General features: G+C 41.4%; 2 long non-coding RNA genes across 2 annotated transcripts; one reads left to right on the top strand and one right to left on the bottom strand.

Annotated features, from left to right (window-relative positions):
• The first annotated feature begins 2,328 nt into the window (after positions 1-2,328).
• LOC138359775 (uncharacterized) lies at positions 2,329-6,618 on the top strand. Its single transcript, XR_011226067.1, has 6 exons — positions 2,329-2,483; positions 3,602-3,822; positions 4,936-4,989; positions 5,446-5,499; positions 5,840-5,911; positions 6,475-6,618. It is a non-coding gene; the product is annotated as an uncharacterized lncRNA (long non-coding RNA).
• Positions 6,444-21,781, bottom strand: LOC138359774 (uncharacterized). The gene is made up of 5 exons (XR_011226066.1): positions 21,335-21,781; positions 16,927-17,089; positions 15,264-15,426; positions 13,918-14,016; positions 6,444-6,542 (listed from the first exon to the last, which is right to left on the bottom strand). It is a non-coding gene; the product is annotated as an uncharacterized lncRNA (long non-coding RNA).
• Between the last annotated feature and the right edge of the window lie 6 nt (positions 21,782-21,787).

Genomic DNA, 21,787 nt, shown 5'->3' with positions numbered 1-21,787 from the left:
TGCAAATCGAAAAATGTAAGGAATTACAGAGGTATTCCTTCAGAGGGACATGACCAGGTACAAGATAATACAGGCAGCACTTGCAAGGAAAAGGCACAGGTTGAGGGAAGGGAGCCAGGGAACCTCAGCCTCCAACCTAGCAATCCCAGAGGGAAGTGGGGAACCCCAATCCAGCAATTCAGGAATCTCAGAAGGGACTGCTATATCCCCAACCCACCACCCCATAGGAGTCCCCACACCCCACCCTAAGCACAAATCCTCCATTGCCCCTACACAATGCCCACCATACCACCCAAATCCTCCTCCTCCTCCCCTTACCCCAAGTACCCTCCTGCCTTTCCATCCCCTGGCTGCCTTCCTGCTCCAAGGAAGATCTAAGCCAACCATCCCCCACCCCACCTCCCCCCAAATCCATGTTTACTACACCACAGTAGGACGGTTACTCCCTGCCCCCCTAACCCCGAGCACTCCCTGCCCCCTCCACCCCCAGGACTTCTTCCTGTCCCAAGCAGGCCTGGGCAAGATCTAAGCACTCCATCCTGCACCCCACCTCCCCCTGAACCCCTGGTAAGTACCCTACAGGAGGAAGAGCGTACGCAAGTAGCCCTGCCCATGGAATGGCTTCCTACACTAGTGGGGAGGGTGGGTGAAAATGGATATAGAAAAGTGAGCATCAAGATAATGTACTCAAACATCAATGGGATTACCAATAAAGCAAGTGAACTGGTAGAAAGGGTGCAGGAAGAAAACCCAGATGTAATAGGACTTAAACAAAATTGTCAGGAGTCATAACAAATGCTATGTTTCCAAAGGACTACTATATAATAAGAAAAGAGAGAAGGGAGAGGAGGAAGAACAGTGGCCCTGCTGATAAGGAAGGACTGGAGTTTAGAAGAGATGGAAATTCTGGGCTGTGAAAGATTCAGAGACTACATAACAAGAACTATGACAATGGGTCGACCTAAGATAATAGTAGCAGTCATTTATAACCCTCCACTAATCGACAGAAACCCCAGACAGGAGTTTGATAGGAACAACATGGCAACCAATAACATAATAGAGAGCAGCTTCAGTTGCCTGCAGGAATGGATCCAGACTCTTAATCATGGGCAATTTCAACCATGGAAAGATAGACCGGGAGAATGGGGGACCCACATGGAGGTGCAGATACATGGAGAGCTGAACTTTTTTTTTTTTTTTGAAATGACAACAAGGAACTTTGAGCCAACATGTCAAGGGACCCACAAGAATGCGAGGCAATGACGAACCATCTAGACTTAACCTGATATTCACCTTGAATGAGTTAGAAATAAGGTACAAATTTGAAGCCCACATGGGAATGAGTGGCCACAGTTTATTGACCTTTGAATATCTGGTAGAGGTAGGGATATAATCTATCCAAGGATGAGATTGGAAGGGAAAAGACTAAATTACCCCCCCCCCCAAAAAAAAAAAAAAAATATGACGAAAAATATAAAACTTCCTAATGGGAATACCATGGGAAACAGAACTCAGAGAGAAGACTGTACAGGATATGATGGACTATGTCACCTAGAAGTGCCAGGAAGCTGCAGACAGGTTTATCCTGGCCCAAAAGGAGAAAAACGAAAAGCAAGAGAAGAATCCATGGTGCAACCAGGAATGTAAGATAGCGAAGCAATTGAGTAAAAGAACAGTTAGAGAAGATTCAGAGGTTTGCCACCAGTCTGGAACTGAGTGGTATGAGCTACGAGGAAAGGATAAGGGATCTGAACCTCACGTCTCTGGAAACCCGAGTAAGGGGAGACATGACATGATAGCAACCTACAAAAATCTCAGGGGATTTTTTTTTTCAGGGATATTCCTGCGCGGGCCCTAAGCCTCTGGTTGGCCCACTATTAGGGGAATTGACATGGTGGACAAAGACAACTCTTTAACACGGGTGGAACACGAACAAGGGGAACTTAGTACCAAAATGAGCCACAGAGATATTAGAAAGAATTTTTTCAGTGTCAGAGTAGTTAACAAATGTAATGTATTAAGCAGTGATGTGGTGGAGGCTGACTCCATACACAATTTCAAATGTAGATGTGATAGAGCCCAGTAGGCTCAGGAATCTATACACCAGTTGATTGACGGTTGAGAGTCGGGACCAAAGAACCAAAGCTCAACCCCTGCAAGCACAAATTAGGTGAGTACAACTAGGTGAATACAGCTGAGGGGCGGGACCAAACAGTTGAAGCCCAATTCCCTATGCATAACTAGGCGAGTCCATAGGAATTACCGTTTGTTCTGGCGCCATCTATGTTTTGACAGCAGTACTACTAATGTTCCCACGTTATGTGACGATCACTATACAAGTATTACGGTCAGTTGCTCTTCTATATATGTTTATGGACAACGTAGGTGATTTGAGGCAATTTGCGGCCAGAGTGAAATAGTATCCACGCGGTGAGTGATGGAGGAGGATATATACTGCTGTGTACTCGACCAGCGGGTGAGAGGTAAGTTATATCGAACAATTATGGGGAATAGATGGGTTATTTTAAGCGTAGAATGTCAGGTAACCGGTAACTACACAGATGGGGTAGTTTTTTTTGAAGTCTTTATTTACTAAAGTGGAACATTACATTATGCCTTTAGCTGAACAAGTCTACTGGTGGGGGAAGTAGACGGGTTTTATGAAAGTATTTTACCTAAATATTTGTATTTGGTTAACTAGTTCAGCCGTTACCAGGGAGGGTATTCCTTTAATCTAATCTAAAAATTCTAGCCGGACAAAGTGATAAAAAATAAATTGAATAGAACGAAGTGGTTTGCCAGGGTGCTTAGCATTTAGTTTAGTTCACTTACTATGCAGCCCATGCTTAAAGAATGCAAGTTTATCATATTGAATTTACCGTAGTTTTACTGCATTTAATATACCGTTTTTACCCTATTTAATTATGTCGGGTAAAGGCCGGTCGTGGAAAGTTCCAAATATAGCAAGTTTTAAAGGAAAAGTTTGAGTTAACTTTAACGCTTAAGTTAGTGACCAATTAGCTTAGTCTATTGTGAGGAAAGTTTTTTTTTTTTTTTTTTTTTTTTTTTTTAAGATGCAAAATATTTTTTGAGATGTATACTAGAATCTAACATTGCAAGTGCCATTTCTCTACTTTTTGAGAAACATGACTAGATACATGAATCGCGTAGTTTTTACTAAATGTTCATGGATTAGGTTGCATAGTTGAGGATATAGTGATAAGGTTTGTGATTTTGTGTACCTTTACTTCAGCAGATTTTGATAGTGGCGCAAAATTGATAGGGGCTCGGATCATTGGGAATGCTGACTGAAGCTGATTAGGTCATGGCTATACCAAAGGAAATTAGTATAAATGGGGTTAAGTTGGGAGAAGTGTTGTAAGTAGTGCCTAAAAGATCTCCTTGGACCTGGGTTATTCGCAAGATTATGGTTTAGACTGCAATAGTTGCAGAATTGGCAAACAAAATACCGATGCCCTATATAGTTTTGAAATGGTTAAGACTACCAGATGCAGTTTAATGCTGACACATGTAAGGTTTGGGGGCTAGGTAAAGATGAGATAGATGGTGTAGATTGTTAAGAGTATTAAATTTTTTGCAGGTGGTAAATTGTCCCCGAGCTGGCACTGCTCTCCAGCCTGGGATGTTGATTGGTTAGTCTTCAACTGCCTCCCAACATGGTAGTGAGGTCCTGAGCTGACATGCAGTGAGGAACGTGGAAAGCTTCCTGAATTGGCACATGGTATGCCTCCCTTTCAAACCAGCAGCTGGCACAAATGTTCCAGCCAACATCAGAATAGTGAATGAAGCCCACACCAAAATGTAAGTGGTACAGTAAATGGACCCCCCCCCCCTTTTGACACTGACCAGTTGGGAGGAAAGTGGGGGGGGAGTGTGGCTTATAGTTCTATTGCTACAGAATCTTTTGCCATAAACCAGTGGCACAGCCTATTGGCACTTGCTATTCAGAATCTTCCCCCTTACATAGTTAATTAAAAAGGAAATGCTGTAGACAAGCTTAACTTTTTGAAGGGGGCAACATTTTCGTTGCCATCAAAGATGCTCTGAGCTAACTTCCCCTAGTCATTAGTGAATGGTGGCTAGTAACTCTAATAGGAACTTTACTGCCATTAGAATCTATGCAGAAAAAGTGTGCACTTCTGCTCTATCTGCCAGTTTGCTAGAAATTGAAATTGGCATACTTGCTCAGCAACTACTTGCCCTCTTGTACCATGTTACTCAACCATAACAATCACACCACCCATTCTTCTAAAATAACACCCCATATGATAAAAACTTCTGCTTTTAATAAATATTTCAAACTTTAATATTAGTTGGCTTGCAAGGTGTGTTAATCATTCCCTTGGCAGAACTGTAGGAGGTCCATAAAGAAATTTATAATAAAGACCAAGTGTGGTCATAAGTGCTGCAGATGGGGGAGATAGAGCCTTACACCTGCAGAAGTTTGGTGATAACTGGAAAGAATATGGCCTTGTATAATTGCTAGTGTAAATATTACTAAATTTAGTAAAATCACATTGTCTTGGTAGTATAGTTGGGTTAATTATGAATTTTCAGACTAAAAAGCTTGGTACATGACTTTCAAAAGAATAAATTTGTCCACCTAGTAGTAAGCAGTGGTTGTAAAAGAATAAAGATTTGTATATATAAATTTTGTATTGCTTTTACTCAAATGTTATACATAGTTTAAGTTTGCAATGTTCCAGAAAAATAATGTTCATAACTAAAGTTGTTAGAAAATAAATTTTTATAGGATGTTGACTTTAAATGACTATAGCTTTGTTTGTAATTAATAAAGACAAAGATACTTAGTGCCATTTAAAACGGCGACTGTTAAACTGGTGGTACAGGTATGAACAAAATAACATCGCTATGCAAATAAGTTTTTAGTAACATTTACTGTTCACATGACAGGTTGTGGAAGGTCCTGGCAAGAAAGAGCTGCAGAAAAATACTTGCAGATCTAGAGTAAGTAGTGTTGTGTACCTTGGAATTGGAGGGTAAAAGTTAATTGCTAAAAAACTGTTAAATATTAGGGTATGGGAATTGAATGGGTATGGAAAAGTCTAGGCTTAGGCTAGTGGGTACCATATCTGCAAATTCATTCCTTTCAGGAATGTATTGAATAGAATGGTAATGTTGAAATTGTGAAGATTGTAATGTGGGGCATTAGATCTTAAACAGCATAGGTGAGGGTGTTTTATTAATACAATTTTAATGAAATGTAAATCTTATTTGGTTAACATTAAATGTTTGTTTAAGCTTTAATCTATAAATGTACAACACTGTTAAGGGTAATCAGGAGTCAAATAAGTTAATGGCAGGGAAAGTTTTGTTCTAAGTGATGGTATTTTTCCCTTGAAAGTAAAAAAAAATATTCAATGTTTACTTTAGCTTGGTTTTTAAAATTATAATGTTTTCCAGAATGTGGTTTGGAAAGTCCAGAAGTCCCTCTGTCAGTTGGTTCAACAGAATCAGGCGAGTTGTAGTAAAGGTTAATTTGAATAGATTTGGATAAAAGTAAAAAAATTGTTATAACTTAAACAATATAGCATTGGCTAAAGATAAATGTCAATTGCCATTGAAGTGCAGTTGGAGATAGTTTCTCAAATGACATTTACTGAAACGTGGCAAATTTTTGTGATGCCATATATATTTATATGGCTAAATTAGATCTTTACTACTAGAATGTAGGTAATGTTAATTCCTTAAAGAAATTAAACATTTTCCATTTGAATTTTTAAAGTACTGAATGCTAATTTTAAAAGTAAAGCTAGATCAGTTTTAAATCTGAAGTTAATTTGTTTACATTTTTCAGATGGTGATTATGATGCATGGACTGACTTGGAGTGAGGCTCCTTTACTCTGCAAAAGGAAATCTACAAAGTGGGTGAGTTTGAATTCCATGTTTTAGCTATATCAATGACAGTTAATCTTAATTCTCTTATCTAGTCCATTTATAGGTGTGTAATTATGTCCTACTGTTACAACCCACAGGGATTGATGCAGTTTGTACTGATCCTACCCCATTTCATAGAAGGGGACCAGGCAGTCCTGCAGATTTCCCTGTCCTGGCTTTTTCAGAGCTTTGCTCTACTACCCATCTAATAGATGGACTAGAATTGCATAGGTTTAGGGACCCTTAACAATGGTGACATTGTTAATTCTTACAGGGCTTGTTTGCTGAATGGGTGCATGCATCTAAAACTCTAGTGCCTGGAATACATTGTACAGTGCTTTTGGTAAAGCATATGTACAATGTGTTGATGGCACTAGAGTGGTGGATGTAATGCACCCATTCAGGGAACAAGCTCTGAACTACAATATGAGGAAGGGATAGGCCTTGCTGAGACAATCTTAAAAGATTGGGAGTTAGGATTTTTCTGGCTTATTATTAGGCATTGGTGATAATAAAAGTAGTGTCCCTGTTTAATGTTTATTTTTCTTTTACAGGTGATTGTCTCTGGAGTTGTCTTGGCCTTTTGGATCTTCTGTTCATCTAGGAGCATCTGTCCCACAACCTGAAATGGTAATAAATATTAGATGTATTATAAATACTATATGTAAAACTTATTAAATAAAACAATTTTAATGAAACTACTTTATATACCTTATCCTGAAATTATTGTTTACTACTATTGATGCAATGTTTAAACATCTGAAATTTTTTTGCTTTGAAAATAAATACTTAGGTAAATTTTACCATTTGTAACTTGTTACATAGGTGCATGCAAAATGCATTGAAAAGATGTATAAGTGGACTACCTATTCAATTTACATAAACTAACAAATATTGCAAATTAGTCTGAAATATTAAAGTGGAAGAAACTTTAATCAATATTTTAGTTTACTTTCAAATATGAAAATTTAAAGCTATAAAACACCTAAACTTTGTACAAATTATGATTAAATTGACTAAAGATCATTGTTAAATTTACAAAACATTAGAAAAGTGACTGTGAAAACCATGTTGTATAGATGCTTCAAAGTCTTTGGTAACTTAAATTTAATCAAAGCTCTTAAATGATTTGTCTGCCAAACTCGTCAGATATTCTGAAATATTTTACCTAGATTAAAACCATCATTGACAGTAATCTGTTTTGCCCTTTCAAACAATTAGTTTGACCTAACATCTGCAAGGTCCTGTCATACCACAAGGGGTCTTAACCCTTGTCATATGCATCACTGACATTAAATCTAAATATTACCAACCACAAAAATTGCTGATAACATGTTATAAAAACAATAAAGAATATAATATTGAGGCCTTAATGCAGATCTCTAACTCTACAAATAGTAACAAGACTGGCAATTTCTTAACATAAAACAGAAAAAAATCCAAGACCTTGCACGTGAGCCAGAACAATCCATATCACAATTACCACATTAAAATGAAACAACAATGAAGGTAAGGTAATTACCAAAAGAAGGCACCAAACCGGGAAGGCCATGTAGCACCATCAAAGTGCGAAATAATCAGAGGGTGCTAAATATCACAAAGAATACCAATACGAGAACAAAAACGCATAAGGCAAATGATATCAAAAGTATCCGATTCACCTAGAATTCTATCGAGGGGCGAGGGACGGTCGGAAAGCAAGACACACGCTCGTCCTGGAAGTCAGGACATTCAACAAGGATATGCAGAACTGTAAGAGGGACAACGCAATTCGGACAATAAGGAGCAGGGCGGCGCTCCATTAAGTGACAGTGGGTTAAGCGGGTATGACCAACCCACAGCCATGCCAAAGCAGTGTCCCACCGCCGGTTACGGTGGAAGGCCACGGGGACACACTAAGTTTGAGAGTACGCAGCTTGTAACCAACCACAGACGACCAACAACCCTGCCAACGGGGAAGAATGAATATAAGAATAAGGAATACCTTTACGGGAGATGGGACAAGAACGGATAGCTTCCTTAGCGGCAGCATCCGCACGCTCATTGAAACACCAATATGGCTGGGAACCCAGCAAAACTCTACTGATTTAAATTTACTAGAAATAAGAAACAGCCAATGTTGAATCTCAATGACCACCGGATGGACAGGATTAAAGGACCCTAGAGCCATGAGGGCACTACGAGAATCAACTACAACCACAAAGGAGGAATGAGAAAGCAAGAGACAAAGAGCATAGAGAATAGCATAAAGTTCTGCTGTAAAGACGCTAGCCTCCGAAGGGAGGCTACACATATAAGTACGGTCAGGAAAAACAACAGAGTAGCCCACACCATCCGCAGACTTAGACCCATCAGGGAAGATGGAAATAGAGTGGGAGTGCGAAGAAAAGTGCTCAAGGAAGAGGCTTTTCAGAATTGTAGGAGGGGTAAAGGCTTTAGTAATACAAGTCAAGGACGTACAAAACTTGGGAAGGGGGACTCTCCACGGAGGTAATGAAGGAACAATACGAGGAGAAACATTAGAAATATGAACAGAAAGAGAATCCTGTAAGCGAGATAACTGGACAGAAAGTGGGAGACAATGAAGAGGAACAGGAACCACAGGAGGAGGAAAAGTCAATGCACGACAGAGGCGAGAAGAAGGATGTTGGAAGGACCGCGCAAGATAGCGAAGACAGTAGCAATCACGGCAGTCCTGAAGAGAGAGAAAGCCAGTGTCAACATACAAACTAAGGGCGGGAGTCGAACGAAAGGCACCAGAGCCGAGACGCAACCCAGTACGGTGCAAAGCATCAAGACGGCGAAGAGTAGAAGGAGAAGCAGAAGAGTATGCAGGGCAACCATAATCGAGTTTAGACAGGACGAGAGAGGAGTGCAAATAGAGGAGCGTGCGCCTATCCGCTCCCCAAGAAGTATGGGACAAAACCTTAAGGAGGTTAAGGGCCTTAGAGCATTCAACTCGGAGGCAAGAGATATGGGCTGACCAAGACAAACGAGTGTCAAAGACTAACCCCCAAAAGCTTCGCGGAATCCCTGTACACAATGAGATGACCATAAAGCAACAACAATGAAGTAAAGGTCCTTTCAGTAAGAATCTATCATTCACTGAAAGTTGCTGCAGTTAAAAATAACAGAAAATACAAGTCCCTAGAAATAAACAAGCAACCTTTTTGACTAAGGAAAAGAAGGTAGTTATTCTACTGTATAAATCTAAGTATTCACTTAGATAACTGTATCCAAGCATAGAGGTCCACCCCCCCACTTCCCTTTCAGAAAAACATCTACTTTCGAAAAAGTTTAACATTGGCCAACAAAAATGATTCCAGAACTAAATTGCCTAATACTAGGAACAACTGAGAGCCATGACAAACACTGCAACCCTCTCCTACCCCCAAGTCTTATGCTATTTATGATCCAAGGTAATTTGAGATACTATACTGTACTTCCTACAGACGAGTCTAGTGAGAGGGTGATCTCCTGGCGATTAAATTGAAGCACGATACAGGTGTCAACGAACATCAGAGTCACCCAACTTGTCAGCACAGTGGATAACTAATGACATCATAATCTGCAGTGTTGTATGCCTCCCTGTGGCCATTTAAATCAATAAAACACAGGATTGTGGCAATGTTTACAGCATAAGGCAAGGTATAGAGGAATCCTGGAATGCCATGTAATGTGTAGTCCTTGAATGTGCTTTAGGCAACCAAATTGAATAACAACATTTCTGGTGTTCGGCTATATAATCCGAGTTTCTCATTCGGTATGACGTTTTAAACCTAAATAGGAATTCACTTTAAAGGTCAATTTATTTGGAAAGTGCTAACCAGATTCCAAATTACTGAGCTCTGAAAGTACTACAAGGCAAGTTTAACCGAATGAGTGTTTGCCTATCCATACCCCCATGAGGTATGTGACAACACTGAATAAAGAAAGGGTCTTTGAGCATTCACCGTGCAGGTATTTGACATGACCAATATAGCCAAGTGTTAAAGATCATTCTAAGCAGTTCTGCACAATCCATATACTATCAATTAATATAATTGTACAATGGTACTTGGTGGATGATGTTTCCTATTAAAACTCATTGGACAACTGTTTGTAGTAGACATTTTAAACCTACGAATGGTAGCCCTAGATATGGCACTACAGTATTAATTACAAGATGAACAATGTAAACTCAATACCATAACAGCAAATCATGATGACTTTTCAACAACCGACAAACACACAGGTCTAACACCAGCCATCGCCAAGCGAGGACGTCCCAAGCATGTACACCCCACAACTTTACATCACCTTTGCCACCTCACGCGAGCACGCAACAGCATGAGGATGTCATACTCCCAAACCTACTCCATGCACTTTGAGGCTTTAACAACTCAACATTTAAAAAGTTGATTTAAAAAATCAAACACCTGAATTTTTCCCTAATTAAATTTACTAGGGAAATGCACACCAAGCCATGAAACTTACAATGAAGATGAACAAACTACACACAACTGTCACCAAACTTCCACATACCACCCCACTCTCACTCCTGCCCTCCCTCCTTAGGTGCTCTGATTGTCTGAGCACCTGAGCTACCACCACTCACCTCTTGTTGTGAGAGCCTAAAGCATGTTTGGTTGCACTTTAAAAGTTCCCGAGTGTACTCGCCTAATTGTGAGTACCGCCTGCCCGGTTCACCATTTTGTTTTTCAATCTACCTCAATTTACCCCTTTACAGTCAAATATTATGCAAAATTCTGTTTAAGACTTGTCCCTTCTTAACTTAAATAACTGCTTTGGCCATCTGTAATCTTTCTAGGTGGGTAAAAATGACTCGAGGCCAGAAAGGACTTATCAGACGGCGATCATAACAATACGGTACACACACAAAATCACAACATGATATATACCAAGCAGAAAATCCACTGGAGCTGTGAGGCGACATGAACCCTTGCCCAAGGCATTGTCAGCTGCATACTCTACTACAGTACCATTACTGACTTTGTAAAAGTCTTACAACCGGATTTCCCCATAAATCACAGCAAGTTTTGAGGCCCCTCCTAGAGTCAACGTCTTACGTAAGACCTACAAGCATTCAGGTGAAGGCTGAAGCAGTTCAACACCAAACGCCCCAACTTCAAATACACAGTTGAGAGGCGGGACCAAAATGTGATTTTCTGTGTGTGCCTGAAGTTGGGGCATACGGTCTTGCTTCACCCTTCACTTTACCCTTCACCGGCGTACTTCAGGGGTTTTATTTAATACTTGGACTGGCTTCAGTAGGGCCTCCAGACTTTGTGGCTTCACAAGTGTCACGTGAATCCCCTGCATAGCAGTGGAACTGCCTTTTCCCTTCACCTTCAATGCCTCTGCACTGGAAGTATTATACATCTACACCAGCCCAGAAGAGTCATCAGTCCTGCCACCTCTCCATACCCCCCAGGGCCTGGCACGGCCTGGTATGACTCAGAGGCAAGCCGGGCGCCACTGCTAACTGGCAGTTTGTCCCCACAAACAAGCAGTTAGCCGCCTTCAACTGACAGTGGTACAGCTCAACACAAAGGCACCGCCAGCCACAATGAGCAGTTTGCTAGTTGACCAGATGTCCACCTCGTGTTGACACTGGATGAGTCATCACCGCCGGACTATATAAAGAGCGCTGCCTCCCTGGAGAGGCAATCTCTCCCTTAGTGCTCTAGGATCACCTTCGTGTCTCTAACCCGTCGTCCGCTTCCAGCCAACGTCGTGTGACTGATGCCATGGTGGTATGGTAGCTGTCTTCAGAACACCAGTATATCTTCATACTTTTATTCATTGCTTATAGTTTATTTTTTGCATTTAAGGTCATACTAACTTGTTCACCTTTGTATTACATGATAGTCAAGTATTGTCATGTGTTATTTTTGTTCATTACTATTTCAGTAAATTGTTTAATTATATATTTGATAATTTTCATTTGTTTCCACCTGCAACTTACACACTGCAAGGCCAATAGCAGCATTTCTTTCATTTATGTGAGGGAGAGCCATACCATCTTGGTTCAGTATAGCTGTGATACCATAACCCGTCACACAAGATATCCAGTTGTAAGACTTTTACCATCAGTGGTGGTAGAGTATGCAACTGGCAATGCCTTTGTTACAGGTTTGCTTCATCTCACAGCCCCAGTGGATTTTCTCACACATTTGAATACATGAAACAACTTTATTTGATACATTCCAAACCAAAGTACTGTACAGTACACTAATTATCAAACCATCAAATGTGTGGGATAATCATAGTGCGCTAAATATCACTAACGTCGCCAATACAAGAACAAAAATGCATACGGCGAACAATATCAAAGGTATTGAATTTACCAAGAATTTTATCGAGGGACAATTGACAGTGAGGGATGGTGGGGAAGCAAGACACGTAAGTCCTGGAAGTCAGGACATGTAGAGACAACGGTTTGGACAATAAGAAGCAGGGCGGCGCTCCATTAAGTGCCCGTGAGTTAAACGTGTATGACCAATATACAACCTCGCCAGAGCCGTTTCCCACCATCGGTTACGGTGGTAGGAGGAAGGCCACGGGAACACACTACTCTTAAGAGCACGCAGTTTGTTACCAGTAACAGAAGACCAACAACCCTGACAACGGGCAAGAATGGGGAAATGAATAACTGGGTAAAAGTCATAATAAGGAATACCTTTACGGGAGATGGGACAGGTACGGATAGCTTCCTTAGCGGCAGTGTCCGCACGCTCATTTAAGAACACACCAATATGGGTGGGAATCCAGCGAAATTCCACTGTCTTAAATCTACTGGAGATAAGAAACAGCCAATGTTGAATTTCAACTACCAAAGGATGGACTGGATTCAAGGATTCTAGAGCCATGAGGGCACTGCAAGTGTCAACTACAAACACAGAGGAGGATTGACAGCAGGAAAAAGAGTTGATGAAGAGCATAGAGAATAGCATAAAGTTCTGTCATGAAGATGCTAGTCTCCGGAGGCAGGAGACACAAAGGTGCAGTCAGGAAAAACAACAGAGTAGCCTACACCGTCTGCAGACTTAAGACCCATTGGTGAAGACGGAAATAGAGTGGAAGTGTGAAGAAAAGTGTTCAAGGAAAAGGTGATTTAGAACTGTAGGAGGGGTAAAAGTTTTAGTCATGTGGGTCAAGGCTTACAGAATTTAGGAACGGGGACCCCTCCATAGGGGCAAAGACGGAATGACACGAGGGGAAATATTTGTAACACAAACTGAAAGAGCATTTTGTAAGAGAGACAACCGTACAGAAAGAGATAGGTGGGGAAGGGGAACAGGAACCACAGGATGGGTAAAGGTCAAGGCATGACATAAACAAGAGTGAGGGTGCTGTAAGGACCGTGCAAGGTGGAGAAGACAGTAGCGATCATGGCGATCCTGTAGAAACAGGACGCCAGTTTCAACATACAGGCTTAGGGTAGGTGTCGAAGGAAAGGTACCAGAGCTGAGCCGTAACCCAGTATGATGCAGTGTGTCCAGATGGTGAAGGGTAGAAGGAGAAGCAGACGAGTAAACAGGGCCATAATCGAGTTTAGACAGAACGAGAGAGGAATGTAAAGAGAGGAGCAGTGTCGATTAGCTCCCCAAGAAGTATGGGACATGACCTAAAGTTAGTTAAGGGCCTTAGAGCATTCAACTCAGACGTAAAAAATATGGGGCGACAAAGACAAACGAGTGTCAAAGATTAGCCCTAAAAGCTTTAGCAGATTCTTTGTACAAAAGGGGATGACCCCTGTTACCTAACAGTAAATAGGTATCTGGGAGTTAGCTGTTACAGGCTGCTTCCTAGGGGGGGTGCGTGTGTGGGAGAAAAAAAATTTAGTAGTTAACCACTGAACTGCTCTGTCTCCAAATAACATCCTGGTGCACAAGAAATAAATTCTTTCCAAAAATATTTTTCTCTTCTTATATTGTTAAAATGCAGAGTCTGATCACGGGGAAACTAAACAAAAAATATTGTATGTGACTTACTTTAGCTGCGATGGAGCTGGGAAGTTGAGCAAATTTTGGGCGCCGAGCGTTGGAGCGATGGGGGTCTGTCGGCCCCGCCACCCCGTGCGACGGCAGTTGCTGCGAATAAAATGTTGCGCAATTATTTTGAAGTTTCTCATTCATTTCTTCCTTTTTTTTTGCTGTAATATTATTTAAAAGTGTGCAATTTGTGGAATTTATATAATTCAAAGTATAGAACATCGCTATGCTCAAAATTATGGGCTTCATATATGCGACATATTCTACAATCAAACAGTGCTTTTGCTGTTATTACACTATATACACACATTGTATATACCCATCTACATATGTATTCACCATAACGATCCACTATGTTGGTATGGTGAGCCCAAAAAACATGAGTGAGCTGCCACACCCTGCCAGTCCTCCCTCCCTCCTCCAACACATTACTCGCCAACATTCCTCCTCCCAAAATACTGTTATTGTGTTTATTACACTATTTACACACGTTATGTATAAGTATGTACATGTTTTATTCATGTACATACGTACATACTTGCCATCTCCTCACCTCTCTCTCTTGCCTACTTAATGCTCTTGCTTCCCTCATCTCATCACAATCGACTTTATAATGGTCCAGGACGGATCGAAATGTCGTCGTCTATTCAATTTCCAGTGTGTGGTTTGGTCAACAATGAAATCTTCATGCAAGATCTTATAAAGAAAACCCCTAGAACGAGTTTTGCAGATACGAAACAGTTTAAGGTGAGTAGGGGATGGTTTGAGAAATTTTGAAAAAAGACGTGGTATTCATAGTGTTGTGCGGCATGGTGAGGGTGCCAGCTCAGACAAAGTAGGGGCTGAAAGATTTGTTCGTGATTTTAAAGATTTTGTAGATACTGTATTGATGGATATATTCCACAACAAGTGTTTAATTGTGAGGAGACATGGCTATTCTGGAAAAAATTGCCGAAGAGGACATACATTACCCAAGAGGAGACGTCACTGCCCGGACACAAGCTAACTTGGGCTAACTTGTGTCAGGATAGGCTAACTCTTGTGCTGTGTGGCGATTTGAAAATTAAACCCTTGCTCGTGTATCATTCCGAAAATCCAAGAGTTTTAAAAAATATATAACGTGCAGAAAAACTGTGATGTGGAGTGGTTTGCCCTGCCATCAAAAAATATCTGCAAGAGAAAAGTTTGACACTCAAGGTCCTGCTTCTCGACAATGCTCCTGCTCATCCTCCAGACTTGGAGGATGCATTGTTGGGGCCACTTTTTTTTTTTTAGGGATATTCCTACATGAGCCCTGAGTTTCTGGCTAATGTACCAATGACTTAAAGGAGGAGTTTTCAACCTACCTTGTGTTAGGTGTGCAGAGGTCAATGGTTGAACATAATGTCAGGAGCAAAGGGGGGCGTTTGCCTCTTCGAACACAATTGCGACCATCTTCATCTCTTCGAACTATCCTAAATGCTCTCTTCACCTGTCTGACCAAATTGGGTGTCCAGACCACCTTTGAATCTGAAATTGTAAAATTAATAGCAATTTCAGAATATTCAGTCCATTTATACTAACAAAATTATACATACAGTACTGTAATTGAAATTTTACAGAATGATAAAGGCAATTTAGCAACTTTGTTAAAATGCACATGGGGGAAATACATGAAAATAGGTTAATATTGTTTGTAAGGTTGATGGGAAATGTTTATTACTTTTATGATTTAAAAGATGTATAGCCCTAATACTCCATCCTGGGTGCATTCCACCAGGTAATGACCACAGCAAAAGTTTTCCACGAGGCTCTATTGTCACACAAACTTTTCACATTTTCAAACTTGATTCATCTTTCCCCCCCCCCCCTCGTTCCAGGGGTTTTCTTTAAAAGGTCTTCATGCAAATGCCTTGGTTTCTCACAAATGATGGCCTCTGAAATGCTATCACCTGCTAACTCCTTGTTGTGTATCCAAATTAATAAAAACTTTTTAACATCCTCAAGTGTTTGTGTTCTTTGTTTCGGGATTGTTGATATGCCTTTTGACACTTTAATGCTCATAATGTCCTTTTTCTTAGCAAGTATAGTGCATATTGTTGACATAGATTTGTTGTACTGCCTAGCTAGTTCAACAACCTGTGCACCATTTTGATGTTTATGAATGCTCTCTTGTTTTTCCTCTATGGTCATTCTCACATGTGTTTTCTTGGCTTGAACCTTACCACTGGCTTTCTTGGGACTCATGGCAAGATATATAATAACAAATTTTATGTTCAAATAGCCAAAAATCCCAAAACAAATGTAATGCTTTATAAAGAATTCAGGCGCGATAGTTACTAGGCAGGAGACACTGGTAAACTGAGGTGCGATCACCATGCCACCACGCGCTAGGTCAGCCCATACGCATATCAACAAACTCATTTCCCGAGGCAAAGTTTGTAACCCGATTCAAATTTTTCGAAGAAATTAGGCTCGTAACCCGAAAAGTTCATAAATATTAATTCGTAAGCCAAGGTGACACTATATATAAGTAAAAAATTAAAATTTTGTAGATACACTGTGCTGTATTGATGGATACATTCCACAACAAGTGTTTAATTGTGAGGAGACATAGCTATTCTGGAAAAAATTGCCGAAGAGGACATACATTACCCAACAGGAGACGTCACTGCCCGGACACAAGCTAACTTGGGCTAACTTGTGTCAGGATAGGCTAACTCTTGTGCTGTGTGGCGATTTGAAAATTAAACCCTTGCTCGTGTATCATTCCGAAAATCCAAGAGTTTTAAAAAATATATAACGTGCAGAAAAACTGTGATGTGGAGTGGTTTGCCCTGCCATCAAAAAATATCTGCTAGAGAAAAGTTTGACACTCAAGGTCCTGCTTCTCGACAATGCTCCTGCTCATCCTCCAGACTTGGAGGATGCATTGTTGGGGCCACTTTTTTTTTTTTAGGGATACTCCTACATGAGCCCTGAGTTTCTGGCTAATGTACCAATGACATAAAGGAGGAGTTTTCAACCTACCTTGTGTTAGGTGTGCAGAGGTCAATGGTTGAACATAATGTCAGGAGCAAAGGGGGGCGTTTGCCTCTTCGAACACAATTGCGACCATCTTCATCTCTTCGAACTATCCTAAATGCTCTCTTCACCTGTCTGACCAAATTGGGTGTCCAGACCACCTTTGAATCTGAAATTGTAAAATTAATAGCAATTTCAGAATATTCAGTCCATTTATACTAACAAAATTATACATACAGTACTGTAATTGAAATTTTACAGAATGATAAAGGCAATTTAGCAACTTTGTTAAAATGCACATGGGGGAAATACATGAAAATAGGTTAATATTGTTTGTAAGGTTGATGGGAAATGTTTATTACTTTTATGATTTAAAAGATGTATAGCCCTAATACTCCATCCTGGGTGCATTCCACCAAGTAATGACCACAGCAAAAGTTTTCTGTAACAGTGCAAGTATTTTGCACTCTTCATGTATAATTGTGAATTATAATTGTGGGTGTGTGTATGTGTGCGTGCGTGTGTGTGTGTGTTGGCGAGGAGGCTGCGGTAGTGGAGGAGTTGGCCGGCCTGGCTTTTGCTGACGGGAGTACTATTGAACAAGGAGAGCCTTGTATACGGCAGGACCCGCCTGGGTCCTATAAGGGTTAGTTTTGCTTCTCAGGCCTTATTTGGGCATGAGGAAGAGAGTACACGGCTTCCCCCACGTTGGGGATGGCTGAGAGGATTCAGTTAGCAACCACCTTACACAGAGAGAGGGTGACCGGCCAGCTTCCTCACCCTGACGGGTGACACTCCAGGCACCCTCAGGGTGTATCCGTCTGAGTTGTGAGGTAAGAGTGTCAGTAATGCATTGTCTTGATTGGGTGTCTTAGTGGTGACGAGCTGAACCATTTAGCCATGTATGGTGTGGGCGTGTATGGAGTGGGTGACCCCCCCCCTTTTAATTTGGTCAATATTGTGTTAAATAATAGAATGTCAGTGTTAAATATCAATTGCTGGAATTTGGAATAATGAAATAATTTGGTAATAAACATCTATGTGTAGAATAACAAACTTGACTTTTGTTCAGTCCTCTTTTTGAATCAATGTCCCCACAAGTAAGAGTTAAGGCTAGAGAGATATCTTGATGAACACGTGAGAGATAACTAAATTAAGCAGTGTTCCTGTCGCATTGTTTAAGTGGAAGTGAATTTAGATTCAATGACAGGTGGTGGCAGCAAACATTAGAACATCTTAGAATATCAGTATAGTATAACATCATCGATAGAGTAGAATAAAATCAGTCTACTCTCCCCTTTCTTTTTATTCCTCCTACATCACTCTACTCCTCCTCTTCTCTCTCCCTCCTGCCTCCCCGTTTCGCTCCCCGTTTTCTATTCCCGCTCGCCTCTCTCTCTACCTCAGTTCCTGCCTCAACCTCCCCATGTTCTAATCCACCCATCCCTCCTCCTCTTTCCTCCTTCTACCTTTACTTTGCTTTACTTGACATTCACTACTACCATACGATCATCACCCCCCCCCCCATTACATTTCCACGAGGCTCTATTGTCACACAAACTTTTCACATTTTCAAACTTGATTCCCCCCCCCCCCTCGTTCCAGGGGTTTTCTTTAAAAGGTCTTCATGCAAATGCCTTGGTTTCTCACAAATGATGGCCTCTGAAATGCTATCACCTGCTAACTCCTTGTTGTGTATCCAAATTAATAAAAACTTTTTAACATCCTCAAGTGTTTGTGTTCTTTGTTTCGGGATTGTTGATATGCCTTTTGCCACTTTAATGCTCATAATGTCCTTTTTCTTAGCAAGTATAGTGCATATTGTTGACATAGATTTGTTGTACTGCCTAGCTAGTTCAACAACCTGTGCACCATTTTGATGTTTATGAATGCTCTCTTGTTTTTCCTCTATGGTCATTCTCGCATGTGTTTTCTTGGCTTGAACCTTACCACTGGCTTTCTTGGGACTCATGGCAAGATATATCATAACAAATTTTATGTTCAAATAGCCAAAAATCCCAAAACAAATGTAATGCTTTACAAAGAATTCAGGCACGATACTTACTAGGCAGGAGACACTGGTAAACTGAGGCGCGATCACCATGCCACCACGCGCTAGGTCAGCCCATACGTATACTGTATCAACAAACTCCTTTCCCGAGGCAAAGTTTGTAACCCGATTCAAATTTTTCAAAGAAATTCGGCTCGTAACCCGAAAAGTTCATAAATATTCATTCGTAAGCCGAGGTGTCACTATATATAACTAAAAAATTAAACTCAGGATTACTTTCAACCCCCACCCCTTTTGCTCTACTCCATCGCCACCTACCTTCACCCCCCTCTATGATGTACTCTTCCATAGACACCTACCTTTGCCCCCCTCCTCCCCTCTACTCCTCCATCATCACCTACCTTCACACCCCCTCCCTTCTCCTCCTCCATCGTCACTTTCCTTTCACCCTCCTCTATGATGTACTCTTCCATAGACACCTACGTTCACTGCATATAATGCTCCCCTCTACTCCTCCATCGTCACCTACTTTCACCCCCCCCCTCCGCTCTACTCCTCCAGGGTCGCAGACAATTTCACGAGCGTGAGAACTACGAGTTCTCTAACCACTCTCACACTCCTACTCTCTCACCAGTGAGGGGGAGGGAAGGAGGGAGGAAATGTAGGAAGAAAGGTGGGGGAGAGAGAATAGGCAGGGGGGAGGAGGGCCTAGATACATTTTTTCCATATAGATAGGTAGACTGAGGGAGAGCTGCTTGCCAAGAGCCCTATCAGACAGGCTTCCTATTCCTCAACCCTCCCTAATATGCCACATCCTGGTCAGGACAACTTGCTCGATTGTTATTCTTGGTGTGACTCGAGAACTGACCTCGAGGCGGGGCATGGGCATGGATTATCTCCCTGGGGCACGCACCTCCCTGCCCCAGCTCTCTCTCTCTCTCACATAATCTATCAAGGGTCTAACATGAGGTCATTGTGCCTACCAGAAGTGTATATGTCCAAGGCTGGCCACCTGTCTGGACCATTCAAATGTATAAACACGTAATTAGTCTATTAAAATTATATATAATGCTACAATTATAAATTAATTTGTTCATGGTCATTCGTTTATCAGTATTTTAATATGAGGTATATATACGCATGTATGTATACGTTGACGTACACATATATGATTATGTGTATGGAATGATTATGATTGTGTAATCATATATGATTATATCTAATGGAATGCATTAGTAAGTGATGTGGTGGAGGCTGACTCCATACACAGGTTCAAGTGTAGATATGATAGAGCCCAATAGGCTCAGAAACCTGTACACCTGTTGATTGACGGTTGAGAGGTGGAACTAAAGAGCCAGAGCTCAACCCCAGCAAGCACAATTAGGCGAGTATATGAACGAATGCACATGTACACTTTCAAATGAATTAAGATACCTTGAGATACACAATGACTTAGTTTAAATAGTTTAAACACATTATGGTACTGATTTTGACATGCTGATGTCTGGAAGGGAGAGGGGGTGTGGGGGGTTATTGTCTGAGGTGGAGGACCAGAGGAGGGGGTCAGTGGAAGGATGGTGGCTGGAGGGATGCCATTGTTCTAATGGTTATGAAAACCTATGTCTATGTCTATGTCTAAGGTATGTCATGGGTTCGTATCCTGGCCGGGGAGGATTTACTGGGCGCAATTCCTTAACTGTAGCCTCTGTTTAACGCAACAGTAAAATGTGTACTTGGATGAAAAAACGATTCTTCGCGGCAGGGGATCGTATTCCAGGGACCATAGGATTAAGGTCTTGCCCGAAACGCTACGCGTACTAGTGGCTGTACAAGAATGTAACAACTCTTGTATATATCTCAAAAAAAAAAAAAAAAAAAAAAAACAATTATTGATGGCAGGAATTCAGTGGGTGTGTACTTCACCCGCACCATCACCATACTGTGCCCTGCTACAACCCCCCCCCCACTCCACCCATGCTGTGTGGGGCGTATTACACATTATGGGATAACCGACTGTCTGTCCATTCCTGTCTGCTCGTTATGCTGCCCTTCCTTTTGAAAATTGTCTGCTTTATCGACTTCCTTCAAGACCACACGTTAGCCTCTTATCACGCCCTCTTACCACTCTCAGGGAGCCGGCTCTTCTATACAATAGTTACCACTCAGTCCCCAAGGTGAAAGTGTCCGGGCATATGACTTGTTATGTGTACTTATTTGCGATTCGTTTGGGCTGTCACGTGTGGTGATTAGTGTTGGGTAAGGCTAGACCATCAGACTAGGCCAGGTCAGACTAGGCTAGGTAAGACTAGGCTAGGTAAGGCTAGGCCAGGTCAGGTCTGGTCAGGTCTGGCTAGGCCAGGCCAGGCTAGGCAGGGTGAGAGAAGTAAAGCGGCAGGTACTTACGTTTCCGAGAAAGTAGCGGCGGTAGTATATTGTTGATTTAGATTCGACGACATCCTGAAGCCAGTAGGTGGCGGCCTCATCGCTCTCGAACTTCTTGTTGTTGTAGGGGATACGAGGCACACCCAATATCCCCCTTACATTGATCACATCGCACACTAATATTTTTACTATTTCGGACACCAGATTTGTCTGTTTCGTATATGTATAATTGTTCAATATTAAAACCACAATAGAATGCTCTTAACAGTTACAATTTTCAACTTAACAGCCATATAATTGGCAAGAACGCCGCCCGCCAGTGCAAATGTCTCAGACCCTGTTGGAATATAACCAGTCTGTCAATCGGGTCAACCCAAGTGTTGCGTTTCCATGCGTTTCCAAAAGGGTCGCCCATGTTGGAATCGGTGAACGCCCTAGTAATATTGTTGAAAACATCTTAATAACTTATTAAAC

This window comes from Procambarus clarkii, chromosome 93, assembly GCF_040958095.1.
Source record: "Procambarus clarkii isolate CNS0578487 chromosome 93, FALCON_Pclarkii_2.0, whole genome shotgun sequence".
Taxonomy (NCBI): domain Eukaryota; kingdom Metazoa; phylum Arthropoda; class Malacostraca; order Decapoda; family Cambaridae; genus Procambarus; species Procambarus clarkii.
This window is presented reverse-complemented; position numbering and strand designations above follow the sequence as displayed.